The sequence below is a fragment of the Bos grunniens genome, chromosome 15, assembly GCF_055505025.1.
Source record: "Bos grunniens cultivar Pamir isolate PY7600 chromosome 15, Bosgru_T2T1.0, whole genome shotgun sequence".
Classification (NCBI taxonomy): Eukaryota; Metazoa; Chordata; class Mammalia; order Artiodactyla; family Bovidae; genus Bos; species Bos grunniens.
This window is the reverse complement of record NC_141179.1, coordinates 82,028,433-82,044,494: the sequence shown is the minus strand read 5'-3', so window position 1 is coordinate 82,044,494 and position 16,062 is coordinate 82,028,433.

The following is a 16,062-nucleotide window of genomic DNA, read 5'->3' as shown; positions in this document are numbered from 1 at the left end:
ATGGATTACGATGTAGCCAGTGTTACGCTTGTGAAGATGACAGAATACACGGAAAGCAGCAGGTCAGAACATCTGTGTAATGGTGACTATGAGATAAAAATGAGTAGAAAAACCCTGGGAGGAGCGCACAGAAGTGTAAATGGTGAGTGTATTAGAGTCATAGCACAACGGGAAAACCTTTTTCTATCTTTCTCAAAAATTTTACAAAAAAAAAAAATTTTACAAAACTTACTTAATGAACGTGTTCAATTTTGACATTTTATTCTAAAAATGACTCATTAAAAATTCCTTTCAGGCAAGCTAAGTATGAAGATTTCTTACTTTTGTCTCCCTCCAGAAAATAAGTATTTACTAAATTCCTCCTATGTTCTACATTCCTTTAACTAATAAAGCACATTTTCAGTACAGGACACCAACTAAGGTCAGGACTAGAACATTAGGGTGAAAAGACTTGTTAAAACTTACTTTAATTCACTCAGCTGTAAAAATATACAGGAGGCAATTAGGCACAACAAGTGTGGTAGGCCCTACCTAGATGAAAAGTCAGAGCATGTAGTAGTCAGATAGTTTACGCTACAGTAACAAAGAAGCCCCACAAGGCAACTCAACACCACAAAGGCTTCTTCCTGCACTAGACTGGAGACAGACCAGGGACTCTCCAGGGCAACCTTTGTCCACCCATCAGTATTCGAGCCTCTTTCATTCGACAGCGCCATCATCTCAATCTCAAAGTGTCTGCCAAGATTTTAATACTGAGGGAAACGATCAAGAAGGTCATGAAGAGTGCTTTCAGTAACCTGGCCCGAGGTTGGCTCACATCAATTCAACCACTTATGGCCTTAAGATAACTGCAAAAGAGACTGGGAAATACAACCTTCCTAGTCCAGACATAGGAAAACTAAATGAGATTTTATGAGCACCTAGCTTTGCCTCTCACTGGCCAACCATGCAGTTGATTACACCATCATCCATACAGAGTTCTAAAACATCACCAGATTAAATCTGAAATAAACTGCCGGCTAACTCGTGCGTCTACACAGTTGAGGTGGACTTACGGTGTGTGCTTAGTTGCTCAGTCGTGTCCAACTCTTTGCGACCCCATGGACTGTAGCCCACCAGGCTCCTCTGTCCATGGAGATTCTCCAGGGAAGAATACTGGAGTGGGTTGCCATGCCCTCCTCCAGGGGGACCTTCCCAACCCAGGGATCGAGCCCAGGTTTCCCACGTTGCAGGAGGATTCATTACCTCTGAGCCACCAGGGAAGCCCAAGGATACTAGAGTGGGTAGCCTCTCCCTTCTCCAGGGGATCTTCCTGACCCAGGAATCAAACCAGAGTCTCCTGCATTCCAGGCAGATTCTTTACCAGCTGAGCCACCAGGGAAGCCTGTTTCTTAGGGTGGAAATGTTTGAACATCCTTTGACTGTGCTGAACTACCTCTGCTGAATCTTTTTTGAATCACACTAAGTTCATGATAGTGCAACTGACAAGCAGTAAAACTAACTCTGAGACCAGCTAGCTGACTGTTGCCTGAATTTGGAGGTCACAGTCCTCTTGAACTCTAAAACTATAGCACAGGACATGTATACACTGCTGTTGCTTAGTCACTAAGTCGCATCTGACTCTTTTGTGACCCCATGGACTGCAACCCGCCAGGCTCCTCTGTCCATGGGATTTTCCAGGCAAGAATACTGGAGTGGGTTGCCATTTCCTCCTCCAGGGGATCTTCCCCACCCAGGGATCGAACTTGCGTTTCCTGCATTGGCAGGCAGATTCTCTACCACTGAGCCACCTGGGAAGCACATGCTTCTTAGACAAGGCTTAAATGTGACAATATATATGCAAAATTTAAATTTAACTAAAAATAAAATATTATCTGTGGGGCAAATTTCCTTAAAATTACATAATAAATACACACCAAAGGCCAAGAATACAGATGAATACCAATGAAGGCTTTAATGACTACTCTTTTGTTCTGAGGCTTTTAAACATAAAGAAGTCCAAGCCTTAGTTAATAGCCCTGTGCATTCTACTCTGAAGCACACATTACCATATGTAAAACAGATAGCTGGTGGGAAGGTGCTGTGTATCAGACAGAGCTCAGCTCAAGCTCTGTGATGACCTGGAGGGGAGGGATGGTGGAGGTGGGGGGCTCAGGAAAGAGGGAGTATATGTATACCAAGAGCTATACTTCGCTGTTCAGCAGAAAATAATACCAGGCTGTAAAGCAATTATACTCCAATTTAACAAAAAAAGAGAAAATGCATTAGAAAAAATAAATGACGACTCGGTGATAAAGGAAAATATATAAATAAAAAAACAAAATTAAGGCACAATTCAGCAATATTTACTAAGAAGAACTTTATCCAAGTTTAAACCGTGTAATGTATCACCCAGGATTGGGTTCGTACAAACACCTGCATTCCTCAAGAGAGAATGAGAAATCACAAAAAAGAAAAGCATTTTGAAAACATGAAAGTCAGAAAACAGAAAGTACAAGTTAAGTGGGCATGTAATATGACTCTAGGGTACAATTTTAAAATAATAGACGATCCGTTGCTATCCACTTCAACAATACAAATGTTGAACAAATATTTATACTTTCAACCTGAGGAGTGGCAAAGCGGTGTCCTGTCCCATTCACCATTGTGTCTTCAAGTCTAGTACACTGCCTGGCACGTTGTAGACACTTGACAGGTTTTCCCCATCAATGAGTGGACGGGCCTCTACATGCTCGTTTTCCTTGGACCAGTGGCCTCATCATCACCTGCAAGCTTTTGAGAAATGGAGAATCTGTGACCCCACCCCAGAACTACCAGATCCGAATCTGTGATGGTTTTCTGTAAATTGGACTGACTACGTTGGGGAACAATTTGGCATCGAATTAAAAAATTGTCCCAGTCTTCCTGACCTGCATGGGAGACTCCAAGATGGCGGAGTAGAAGGACGTGTGCTCACCGTCTCCTGCGAGAACTCCAAGATTACAGCTCTCTGCTGAACAGCCGTCCACAGGAGAAGGTTGGATCCCACCAGAAAAAGACACCCCACATCCAAGGGCAAAGGAGAAGCCCCAGCAAGACAGTAGGAGAGGCGAAATCGCGTTTGGAATCAAACCCCATACCCACCAGACACCAAGCCAGAACTGTGTTTGAGCGTCTCCTGCGGAGGTCCAGGTCAGCAGTGGCCTGCTGCACAGGCGGGGGCTCTGGGGGCAGCACACCTGGGTGTGCCAGGAGCCCTCTTGGGGCAGGTCACCATTAACCCCACCGCAGAGCCGCCAGAACTTACACAGGACTGGGAAATAGCCTCTTGGAGGGCATAAACAAAAGCTTGAGTGCAATGAAACTATGAGCCATGCCGTGTAGGGCCACCCAAGACGGACAGGTCGTGGTGGAGAGTTCTGACAAAATGTGGTCTACTGGAGAAGGGAATGGCAAACCACTTCAGCATTCTTGCCTTGAGAACCCAATGAACAGTGTGAAAAGGCAAAAAGATAGGAAACTGAAAGATGAACTCCTCAGGTCAGTAGGTGCCCAATATGCTACTGGAGATCAGTGGAGAAATAACTCCAGAAAGAATGAAGAGACAAAGACAAAGCAAAAACAACATCCAGTTGTGGATTTGACTGGTGATGGAAGTAAAGTCCAATGCTGTGAAGAGCAATAATACATAGGAACCTGGAATGTTAGGTCCATGAATCAAGGCAAATTGGAAATGGTCAAACAAGAGATGGCAAGAGTGAATATCGACATTTTGGAAATCACCAAACTAAAATGGACTGGAATGGGTGAATTTAACTCAGATGACCATTATATCTACTACTGTGGGCAAGAATCCCTTAGAAGAAATGGAGTAACCATCATGGTCAACCAAAGAGTCTGAAATGCAGTACTTGGATGCAGTCTCAAAAATGACAGAATGATCTCTGTTCGTTTCCAAGGCAAACCATTCAATATCACAGTAATCCAAGTCTATGCCCCAACCAGTAATGTTGAAGAAGTTGAAGTTGAATGGTTCTGTGGAGACCTACAAGACCTTCTGGAACTAACAGTGAAAAAAGATGTCCTTTTCATTATAGGGGACTAGAATGCAAAAGTAAGAAGTTAAGAAACACCTGGAGTAAGATGCAAATTTGGCCTTGGAATACAGAATGAAGCAGGGCAAAGGCTAATAGAGTCTGCCAAGAGAACGCACTGGTCATAGCAAACACCCTCTTCCAACAACACAAGAGACGACTCTACACATGGACATCACCAGATGGTCAATACTGAGATCAGATTGATTATATTCTTTGCAGTCAAAGATGGAGAAACTCTAAGAGTCAGCAGAAACAAGACCGGGACCTGACTGTGGCTCAGATCATGAACTCCTTATTGCCAAATTCAGACTTAAATTAAAGAAAATAGGGGAAACCACTAGACCAGGTATGACCTAAATCAAATCCCTTATGATTATACAGAGGAAGTGAGAAATAGATTCAAGGGATTAGATCTGATGGACAGAGTGCTTGATGAACTATGGACACAGATTCATGACATTGTCCAGGAGGCAGGGATCAAGACCATCCCCAAGAAAAAGAAATGCAAAAAAAGCAAAATGGCTGCCTGAGGAGGCCTTAAAAATAGTTGTGAAAAGAAGAGAAGCAAAAGGCAAAGAAGAAAAGGAAAGATAAACCCATTTGAATGCAGAGTTCCAAAGAATAGCAAAGAGAGATAAGAAAGCCTTCCTCAGTGATCAGTGCAACGAAATAGAGAAAAACAATAGAATGGGAAAGACTAGAGATCTCTTCAAGAAAATTGGAGATACCAAGGGAACATTTCATGCAAAGATGGGCACAATAAAGGACAGAAATGATATGGACCTAATAGAAGCAGAAGATGTTAAGAGGTAGAAAGAATACACAGAAGAATTATACAGAAAAGATCTTCATGACCCAGATAATCACAATGGTGTGATCACTCACCTAGAGCCAGACATCCTGGAATGTGAAGTCAAGTGAGCCTTAGGAAGCAGCACTACAAACAGAGCTAGTAGAAGTGATGGAATTACAGTTGAGCTATTTCAAATCCTGAAAGATGATGCTGTGAAAGTGCTGCACTCAATATGTCAGCAAATCTGGAAAACTCAGCAGTGGCCACAGGACTGGAAAAGGTCAATTTTCATTCCATTCCCAAAGAAAGGCAATGCCAAAGAATGTTCAGACTAGAACACAATTGCACTCATCTCACATGCTAGTTAAGTAATGCTCAAAATTCTCCAAGCCAGGCTTCAACAGTACATGAACTGTGAACTTCCAGATGTTCAAGCTGGATTTAGAAGAGGCAGAGGAACCAGAGATCAAATTGTCAACATTCGTTGAATCATCAAAAAAGCAAGAAAGTTCCAGAAAAACATCTACTTCTGCTTTATTGACTATGACAAAACCTTTGATTGTGTGGATCACAACAAACTGTTGAAAATTTTAAAAGAGATGGGAATACCAGACCACATGACCTGCCTCCTGAGAAACTTGTATGCAGGTCAGGAAGCAACAGTTAGAACTGGACATGGAACAACAGACTGGTTCCAAATCAGAAAAGGAGTATGTCAAGGCTGTATATTGTCACCCTGCTTATTTAATTCATATGCAAAGTACATCATGAGAAATGCTGGGCTAGGTGAAGCACAAGCTGGAATCAAGATTTCTGGGAGAAATATCAATAACCTCAGATATGCAGATGACACCACCCTTATGGCAGAAAGTAAAGAATTAAAGAGCCTTGTGATGAAAGTGAAAGAGGAGAGTGAAGAAGTTGGCTTAAAACTCAACATTCAGAAAACTAAGATCATGGCATCTGGTCCTGTCACTTCCTGGCAAATAGATGGGGAAACAATGGAAACAGTGAGAGACTATTTTCTGGGCTCCAAAATCACTGCAGACGGCGATTGCAGCCATGAAATTAAAAGACGCTTACTCCTTGAAAGAAAAGTTATGACAAACCTAGACAGCATATTAAAAAGCAGAGACATTACTTTGCCAATAAAGACCCATCTCGTCAAGGCTATGGTTTTTCCATAGCAGTCATGTAGGATGTGAGAGTTGGGCTATAAAGAAAGCTGAGCGCCAAATTATTGATGCTTTTGAACTATGATGTTGGAGAAGACTCCTGAGAGTGCCTTGGACTGCAAGGAGATCCAACCAATCTATCTTAAAGGAAGTCAGTCCTGAGTGTTCATTGGAAGGAGTAATGCTGAAGCTGAAACTCCAATCCTTGGGCCACCTGATGCGAAGAGCTGACTCTTTGGAAAAGACCCTGATGCTGGGAAAGATTGAGGGCAGGAGGAGAAGGGGGCGACAGAGGATGACATGGCTGGATGGCATCACCGACTTGATGGACATGAGTTTGTGTAAACTCCGGGCATTGGTGACGGACGGGGAGGTCTGGCGTGCTGCGGTTCATGGGGTTGCAGAGTCAGAGACAACTGAGCGACTGAACTGAACTAAAAAGTTGAACATGTTCATCCACTATGATTCAGCAGTTCTATGAGTAGGCATATAATCAGGAGAAATTCTTGTACATTTTCATTATAAAACATATACCAGAAATGCTGAAAGCAGTACCGCTTCTCAGAGCACAAAATGTGCAAGCAAGACAAACATCTGTCATCTGTGGGAACGGATGAGCAGAACAGAAACCCAACAGCAGCAAAAACAAAGGAGCTGCAGGTCTGTACTTCAAGATAAACATGTCTCTAAAACATAAAGTTGAAGGAAATGAGGAAGTAGCGGAAGACTGCTCATATTATTATTGCATCATTGTAAAGCTTAAGGACAGGTAAGGGTCTAGCAATTCCACTCCCAGGTACAAAGCTAAAAGAAACAAAAACACTGTTTTGAAAAGATACCTGTGTTCATTGTTCACAGCAGTGTTATTTACAGCTGCCGAGGCATGGGAGCAACCGCAGTGCCCACCAACAGATGAGTGGATAAAGAAGAAGGTGGCGTGTGTGCATGGTATGTGTGCGTATGTATATATATGTTGCTCTTTTGTTCAGTCACTAAGTTCTGTTTCAACTCTTTTGTGACTCCATGGACTGTGGCCCTCCAGGCTCCTCTGTCCTTTGGATTTCCCAGGCAAGAATATTGGATTGGGTTGACATTTCCCTCTCCAGGGGATCTTCCCAATCCAGGGATTGAACCTTCATGTCATGCCTTGGCAGGAGGATTCTTTATCACTGAGCCTATGTATAGGGCTTCCCTGGTGGCTACAGGGCTATAGCCTTGCATATAATGCTTATATATAGATATGGCTTATTACATATATAGGGCTTATAAATATATATAGTCTATATAGGGAAAAAGAAGGAAATTTTGCCACTTGCAGCTACATGTATGGATTTGGAGAGTATTATGCTAAGTGATAGGATTACCAGACCACCTGACCTGCCTTTTGAGACACCTATATTGAGATCAGGAAGCAACAGTTAAAACTGGACATGGTTCCAAATAGAACAGACTGGTTCCAGATAGGAAAAGGAGTACGTCAAGGCTGTATATTGTCACCCTGCTTATTTAATTTATATGCAGAGTACATCATGAGAAACGCTGGGCTGGATGAAGCACAAGCTGGAATCAAGATTGCCAGGAGAAATATCAATAACCTCAGATATGATATGCAGATGACACCACCCTTATGGCAGAAAGTGAAGAAGAACTAAAGAGCCTCTTGATGAAAGTGAAAGAGGAGAGTGAAAAAGTTGGCTTAAAGCTCAACATTCAGAAAACAAAGATCACGGCATTTGGTCCCATCACTTCACGGCAAATAGATGGAGAAACAGTGGAAACAGTGGCTGACTTTATTTTTCTGGGCTCCAAAATCACTGCAGACAGTGATTAAAGCCATGAAATTAAAAGATGCTTGCTCCTTCAAAGAAAAGCAATAACCAACCTAGACAGCATATTAAAAAGCAGAGAGATTACTTTGTCAACAAAGGTCCATGTAGTCAAAGCTATGTTTTTTCCAGTGGTCATGGATATATGTGAGAGTTGGACTGTGAAGAAAGCTGAGTGCGGAAGAATTGATGCTTTTGAACTGTGGTGTTGGAGAAGACTCTCGAGAGTCCCTTGGACTGCAAGGAGATCCAACCAGTCCATCCTAAAGGAGATCAGTCCTGGGTGTTTATTGGAGGGACTGATGTTGAAGCTGAAACTCCAATACTCTGGCCACCTGATATGAAGAGCTGACTCATTTGAAAAGACCCTGATGTTGGGAAAGATTGAGGGCAGGAAGAGAAGGGGACGATAGAGGATGAGATGGTTGAATGGCATCACCAAAGAGTCGCAAAGAGTCGGACACGACTGAGCGACTGAACTGAACTGATGCTAAGTGAAATAAGTCAGACAGAGAAAGACAAATACTGTATGATATCACTTTTATGTGGATTCTAAAAAATACAACAAACTACTGAATATAACAAAAAAGTAGCAGACTCACAGATACAGACAGAGAACAAGCTGGTGGTTACCACTGGGACAGGGCGGAGAGGGTTACCATGGGGGTAGGAGAGTGGATGGTACAAACGTTTGAGTGTAAAATACTCAAGGATGCATTGAACAACATAAGGAACACAGCCAATATTCTGTAATGACTGTTAAACCATTATAATATTTAGAACTGTATGCACTGATGGTAAAGCTATTTAAAATAAAGCAAGGAGTGATTACACAAAATTTGGGATAGTGCTTACCTCTTGTTGGGGTGAAAACATGGGTGAAATTAGAGAGAGGAACACAGGAATATTCTTAGGTCGCAACTCTCCGTGCGTAATCTGTGGAACACCAGTGTCTGTGTCCCCTGGGAGCTAGTTAGAAGCACAGAGTCTCAGGCTGTTCCCCAAATCTACCGAATCAGAATTTGTATTTTAACATGATGATCAGATGATTCACAAGCACATTAAAGATACTTGTAAGTTTCTATTTTAAGATAGATAGTGCATAAATACGTGTTTGCTTTAGCAATATTCTTTAAATGGTGTAGATTTGCATGCGTGGATGTTGAGGCAGGGTGGGGGGCGGGTACTGTTAAACTATGACTGCTCAGAATTGACAGAGAGTCTTTTGCCATCTAGCAGACAAGGAACTCAAAAGCGACTTGCACAATAATATGTAGGGTATGACACCAGGCAGCTTGGGATTGATCACAGTTCTGCCTCTTTCTAGCTGAATGATCTTAGGGATTTGTGCCTCAGATTTTTCATCTGTAAAATAAGAATAGTAATAGAACCTAATATTGGCATTGAGGCGCTAAACAGACTTAATACATGTATTAATGAAACACTTAAGACACTGCTTGGCACACATAAATGTTCAATAATTACTACCTACTATTATTATCTATGGATTCATAGCTGCACTATAATAGAGCAATACAGATTTGCTCAGAAAAATTATCCAAAACTTGGAAATACTGGAAAAAGGTGAGCAGCATGTCTTTTCAGGGTCATTCTAAGGCTTTCTCTAACTCCTTGGGCAGCCAAGGATTTATTTAGGAAAATGAACCTGGTTTGATTGTTCACTATTGATTAAAGTTCCAGACTTAGTGAAGTTGTGTATTACTCAGAGTTTTGTCCGGTAGAAATGCAAACGGTATCTGTCTTATAGAAACTATCACCCCAGAGTTTACATTTTACTGCCGTATAGCACAGGAACCGTTGGATATCTAACCCAACAATCTTCCCTGCATTCTAAACTTTCTTTCATTAAGTTGATGGAGTTTCTTTTGTTAATTTTATCAAGTTTACTGCCTATAGTGATCTTTCAAATGCTCCTTGAATTAGCCTTAATAGCTTACTCTTTTCTTCCTTGATAAATTGCGTAACCTCTTTGATGTGTTTCTCTTACATTTGTAGAAGTCACAGTTTTCAGTTTTGAAAACTGGGTTTTCATAGACTAAAGGATACAAGCCAAGTCTATGATAACGGTTGTCTCTAAAGAAAGAGAGGCTTGGAACTAGGATAGATCACATGGGGATTTCAGTGACCTTTAATGTATTATTTCTCTGATTTAAAAATAAAAGAGAGACCTGTGATATGTGGCAGAAGCCAACACATTATAAAGCAATTATCATCCAGTTAAAAATTAAAAAAAAAAATCTGAAGGGGCTTCCTTGGTGGCTCAGTGGTAAAGAATCCACCTGCCAACGCAGGAGACACAGGTCTGATCCCTGGTCCAGGAGGTTCCCGTGGGCCGTGGAGCAATTGAGCCTGTCCCCACAACGCCTGAGCTCGCTCGCTGGAGCCGGGAGCTGCACCTGCTGAAGTCCGTATGCCTATGGCCAGTGCTCCCCAGAAGAGAAGCCGCTGCAGTAAGAAGCCCGCGTGCTGCAGGGGGGACTCGTGCCTGCTCGCTGTATCGAGGGGAAGGCCCCAGCAGCAAGGAAGACCCGACACCGCCAACAGTAAAGAAAGAAAGAAAATTACAAAATACATAAAATTTTTATGAAAAGATCTGAAGCATAGATAGTACAAACATCTACAGTTACTAAGCCAAAATAGTGGACATACGATATCATATTCATCTCTGGGTGTTTTTAAGTTTCCCCAAAAGTGAAGCGGTAAAGTACCTAAGCAACTTTTAGGGCAAGATAGAAAGTACTATGCACTCATTAATCCCAAATTATTGATCCCACAGCATTTAAGAGGATGGAGGCTTTGTCTAAAGATTGTACACTGGGGGCCCAGGAGACATGAGTTAAAGCTCTGAGTCCAAAACTAATTAGCTGCGTGACCTTGGGTAGGAAACTTCCTTTCTTTGAATATCAGTTTTGTTGTCTGTAAGATAAATACTGAAAAATTATTTTCTTTACTTCACCCTACTTATGAATTTTGAACTGTAAATGGCGTGAAAAGAATTGCAAGAAAGTTTTTTTCTGTGGTGCTTCAGAGCTCTTTAAAATTAGTATTAATATGCACTCCCATGTTTATGGAAACATCTCTCAGAATAGCCATATATGGAGACAACCCGAATGTCCATCACCGGATGAATGGATACAGAACGTGTGGTGTGAATATTCAACGGGATGTTCTCCAGCCGTGAGAAAGGCCATCGTGCCATTTGCAGCAACAGAGAATGGACTCTGAGAGCAGGAAGCTAAGGGAGAGAAGTCAGACAGAGGCACACAAATACCACATGACACCACTTACATGAAGAATCTAAAAAACATCTGAACTCTACAAACAGAGGAAAATGGTGGTTGCCAGGCACTGGGAAGTGAGCCAGGTCTGATGCTGTTAGAGGCACAAACTTGCACCAAACGGTAAATCCCAGAGACCTAGTGCAGAAACAGTGAACACAGACAATACTTCTTATGGTCGTCGAACCTTCTAAGAGACTCTGGGTGTGTTTGTCTTAATCGCTCAGTCATGTCCAGCTGCTTGCAACACTGTGGGCTGTAGCTCCCCAGGCTCCCCTGTCCACAGGATTCTCCAGGCAAGAACACTGGAGTGGGCTGACCCAGGGATGGAACCCCGGTCTCCTGCATTGCCAGGCAAATTCTTTACCGTCTGAGCCACCAGGGAAGCCTAAGAGACTAGATCTTCATTAATCCAACCACCAAAAAGAAACAATACTTATATGACAATTAGAGGTGCTACTTATCATTACAAGGGCAACTATACATAAAACTATCAAATTAGCATGTTAAACACCTTAAATTGGCACAAGAAATATGATATGTCAGGTGGATTTCAATTTGAAAAATAAAATTAGGATTCAAAGGTTCAAACATATACAAGGCAGATAGTATGATAAATTAATTCAGATTTACTTCTTATCCAACTTGAACAGTTAACAATTTTAGCATTTTTACCATCAGCTCTTCTCCCACTCAGATTTTAACTTTTAATATAACTTATTTGATAATTGTAATGTATTTTAACATAACTTTTTAAGTTGCAAAAATAATACAGGCTTCCCTCCTAGCGCAGTCGGTAATGAATCTGCCTGCAATGCAGGAGACCCAGGTTTGATTTCTGGTCAGGGAAGATCCCCTGGAGAAAGAAATGGTAACCCACTCTAGTATTTTTGCCTGGGAAATCCCATGGACAGAGAAGACTGGTGGTGCACAAGAGTCGGACATGACTTAGAGACTAAACCACACCACATACACCCTTTAGCCTCACCAATTCTTTATTTTTGCCCCATTTATATACACAAGGCGATGGCACCTCACTCCAGTACTCTTGACTGGAAAATCCCATGGACGGAGGAGCCTGGTGGGCTGCAGTCCATGGGGTCACTAAGAGTCGGACACGACTGAGCGACCTCACTTTCACTTTTCACTTTCGTGCATTGGAGAAGGAAATGGCAACCCACTCCAGTGTTCTTGCCTGGAGAGTCCCAGGGACGGGGGAGCCTGGTGGGCTGCCGTCTATGGGGTCGCACAGAGTCGGACACAACTGAAGCGACTTAGCAGCAGCAGCAGCAGCATATAAACATATGTACATAATAAACACATAAAATATTAATGCATGCATGTGTTTGCTCAGTCTTGTCCAACTCTTTGCAATCCTCTGGACTGTAGCTTGCCAGGCTCCTCTGTCGTGGGATTTTCCAGGTAAGAGTACTGGAGTTGGTTGCCATTTCCTACTCCACATAAACTATTCATGTATGTAACATTCAGAACCATTATCACTAGACACTTTAGTGAGCAGTTCCTAGGAAAACCCCATAGAGTTACCAAAACTGGGACACCTTGCCGTCATATAGTTTTGTCATCTAATCCAAGGTTCATATTTAGACTTGTCTGCTGCTGCTAAGTCACTTCAGTCGTGTCCGACTCTGTACGACCCCAAAGACGACAGCCCACCGGGCTCCCCCGTCCCTGGGATTCTCCAGGCAAGAACACTGGAGTGGGTTGCCATTTCCTTCTCCAATGCATGGAAGTGAAAAGTCAAAGTGAAGTCGCTCAGTCGTGTCTGACTCTTAGCAACCCCATGGACTGCAGCCCACCAGGCTCCTCCGTCCATGGGATTCTCCAGGCAAGAGCACTGGAGTGGGGTGCCATTGCCTTCTCCGTTAGACTTGTCAATTCTCTCCAAAATATATTCTTTATTTTTCCCTATGCGTCCACCTGATAATCTTAAAGAAATTTCCAGAATCTCTAAGTGTATCTTTTCCTGGACTTTATTTTAATGAACACTTGTTGTTTTTCAGTCACTCAGTTGTGTCTGACTCTTTGAAACGCCGTGGACTACAGCACGCCAGGCCTCCCTGTCCTTCACCACCTCCCAGAGTTTACCCAAACTCATGTCCACTGAGTCAGTGATGCCATCCAGCCATCTCCTCCTCTTTAATGACCATATGTGACCATTTCTCGATGTCGTTGCCCTAGCGCCTGGTCTTCCCATTGGGTAATCCAGGCCTGACTCAGAGCAGAGTGGAACCATCGCACCTCAGCTGAGAGCCGCTGGGTCATGTACCCTGTACTTCTCTTCAGCTCAAACACTCATGATTCCAGAACCTCCACCACCCCTACTCCAGGAGCCTCAGCTGAGCCATCAAGGGACAGGCTCAGGGGAGCAGTGTCAGCTGACAAATAGAGAGGAGGCCCTCTCCCCACCACCCACAAAGCAGAGTCAGAGAGAGGAAAAGAGGGGGAAAGCCACAGCTGGGAGATGATCCAAATGCATTTTTGCTCCTGGTTAACCATTCCCTTGGCTCCTCCTTACACCCATTGGCATTTCCTGTGCTTAAATGCTAGCTTCACTTCTGAAAATAAAATTTTTTTAATTGCTAATATAAATAAACCACCCATTCTGTTGACAAGATTCCCAGCACCTCCTTGGATGAGTCCCTGGTGGCTGATGCCAGGAGAGCTTCCCAGAGAGGGTCAGGCCCCAGGATGCCTGCCCCAGGGTGCCCACCCCCTCAGGGCTCCAGCACGGCTGGGACACAGAACAGCAAGGAAAGGGGCTTAGCCCGGCCTGACCCGCCCTAGACTCACTCTCCGTGGGGCTCAGCATCACCAACTCGTCCTCCAGGGTTGGAGCCCAGGGCAGGTCCTCAGTGTCCAGCCAAGGTCCCCTGGGCTCTTTAGTAGACTAGTTGGGAAAACTGGCCTCCAGATTCCAGAAAGCCCCCACAGGGGGCAAGACAACATCCCTTCACCCATAATTCAGAGTCCAGGGAGGAGGCTGGATGGCTCCCACCTCTCCTTCTGAGTCTCCCTACAGCCAAGGTGGAACCACCAGCGCCAGCTCCTCAAGGAGACCCTAACTTCCTTTTCCTCAAGACCAAACTAAGTAACCAGATTCTGCAGGGCATCATCCCTTCTGCCCTGAGACTGACCCTCCCGCAGTCCCAGGAGAGGATGTGGGCCCGGTGTGTTTCAGGGCCTCCCGGAGCTCTGAGCCGCCACAGCACCTGGGGTCATGAGGGGCAGAGCCAGCTGATGAACTGGCAGGAGCAGAGGTGGCCTCGGCTTCAGTCCTGAGGGCCGCTCCCTGTTCCCCTGAGCCGGGTGCCTGCCATCAGCTCTGAGTCCAGAAACAGCTCTAGAGAGAAGCCCAAAGACACGGGCTGGAGTGGACGTGAGTCCTGGAATCCCCCGCGTGCCTGGTGGGGAGGATCCTGAGTTCCCACTGGAGCTGTGCCAGGTGGGAGCACTGCCCGCTGAGGTGGGTGATTGTCCATCGGAAGTCCTGCTGAGTTCCCCCACCAGAGCTGGTTCAGAGAGCTGAGGTCGCCTGTTCTCTCCTCCTTCCTCTCCCCCAAATCTGGACGCACCCCACCCCCTACTCTGCCAGCCTGTAAGCATTTCCTGAGACCCCACTGCCTTCAGGGGTCCTGCCCACTACGTGTTCCTAATCTAACCTGGGCGTGAAAGCTAACATAACTTGCAGGTCGACCCTGTCTCCAGAAGCGTGCTAAGTGCATTAACACTCGTTCCGTCCCTATCGCACAGAATCTGAGGAGAACTGAGCAAGCTGAGGCTCAAGGAGGTTGAGTTGCTCTGCCGAGTCTCCTGACTCTTCCTCTGCACTTTTTGCCCGGTGGAAATGTTCTGTTTACCGAGGAGGCTAATTCCCACTCCAGGCTGTCACACACCCTCCTCTGCACCGTCAAGCTGCCCCGTAGTCGCTGTTCAGGCCCCAGCTCCTCTCCCTCTCTGAAGCCCTCACTGTTCACTGCAACGGCTCCTACCACAGAGTGGGCACCACGCAATTCACCCCATGTCCCAGGAGCGGGTCTGTGTCTCAACAATATTTCAAGGTCCTAAATGACCAAAGCCCTGCTTTATGCTATTTTGACAATTGTTGTTTAAATACTTTTGAACAACTGCAATTGTTCGAATATTTTTTGCATAACAGAGACTATTCAAGAATTTGCTCTTTGCTGGATACAAAACCGAGAATAGCCTCTGCTTGAGAAGTTCTAATGTAATAAAGAAACAAAACAATGCAGTTGGAGGTGGGTGGGGAAGGAAGACTCAGAAAGGTTGACCAAGCCCGGATAAGTGAGTGTAAATGCATCTGTGTGAGTCACATTCAGCCTCCAGCTTGCAGCAGCACACACGAGGGAATTCCGCTGGGTGAGGGGAGGCCCCTGGCAGGGCTGAGGCAGGACTTCTCGGGCGTCATGGAGGACATCCGCAGGCTCTTCGCTATCTGGGAGCCTTGGGTCCGTCTGCAAGGCTGTCAGTCAAGGCCGTCGTCAGTGAGGATTATCATAGATGGGCCTCTGAAGGACTCACGTGTTCCTCTGGGAGTCGGGCGGGAGGAGTAGGTGAGGAGGGAACCTAGTCTGTCTGGACCAGGGAAGATGGTGAGAAAGGGGGAGCGGGAGAGGAGGACCAGAGCCCTCACTTACTGGGAAGCAGGATGGAGGCACTCAGCCTAAACCCAGAGCTGAATGACTCTGTGTGTATGTGTGTAAGTGTGTGTGAGTGTGTGTGAAAGTGTGTGTGAGTATGTGGGTGTGTGTGTGTGAGTGGATGTGTGTCTGAGCGTGTGTGTGAGTGTGTGTGTGAGGGTGTGTGTGTGAGTATGAGTATCGTGAGAGTGTCTGTGAGAGTGTGTGAGTGAGT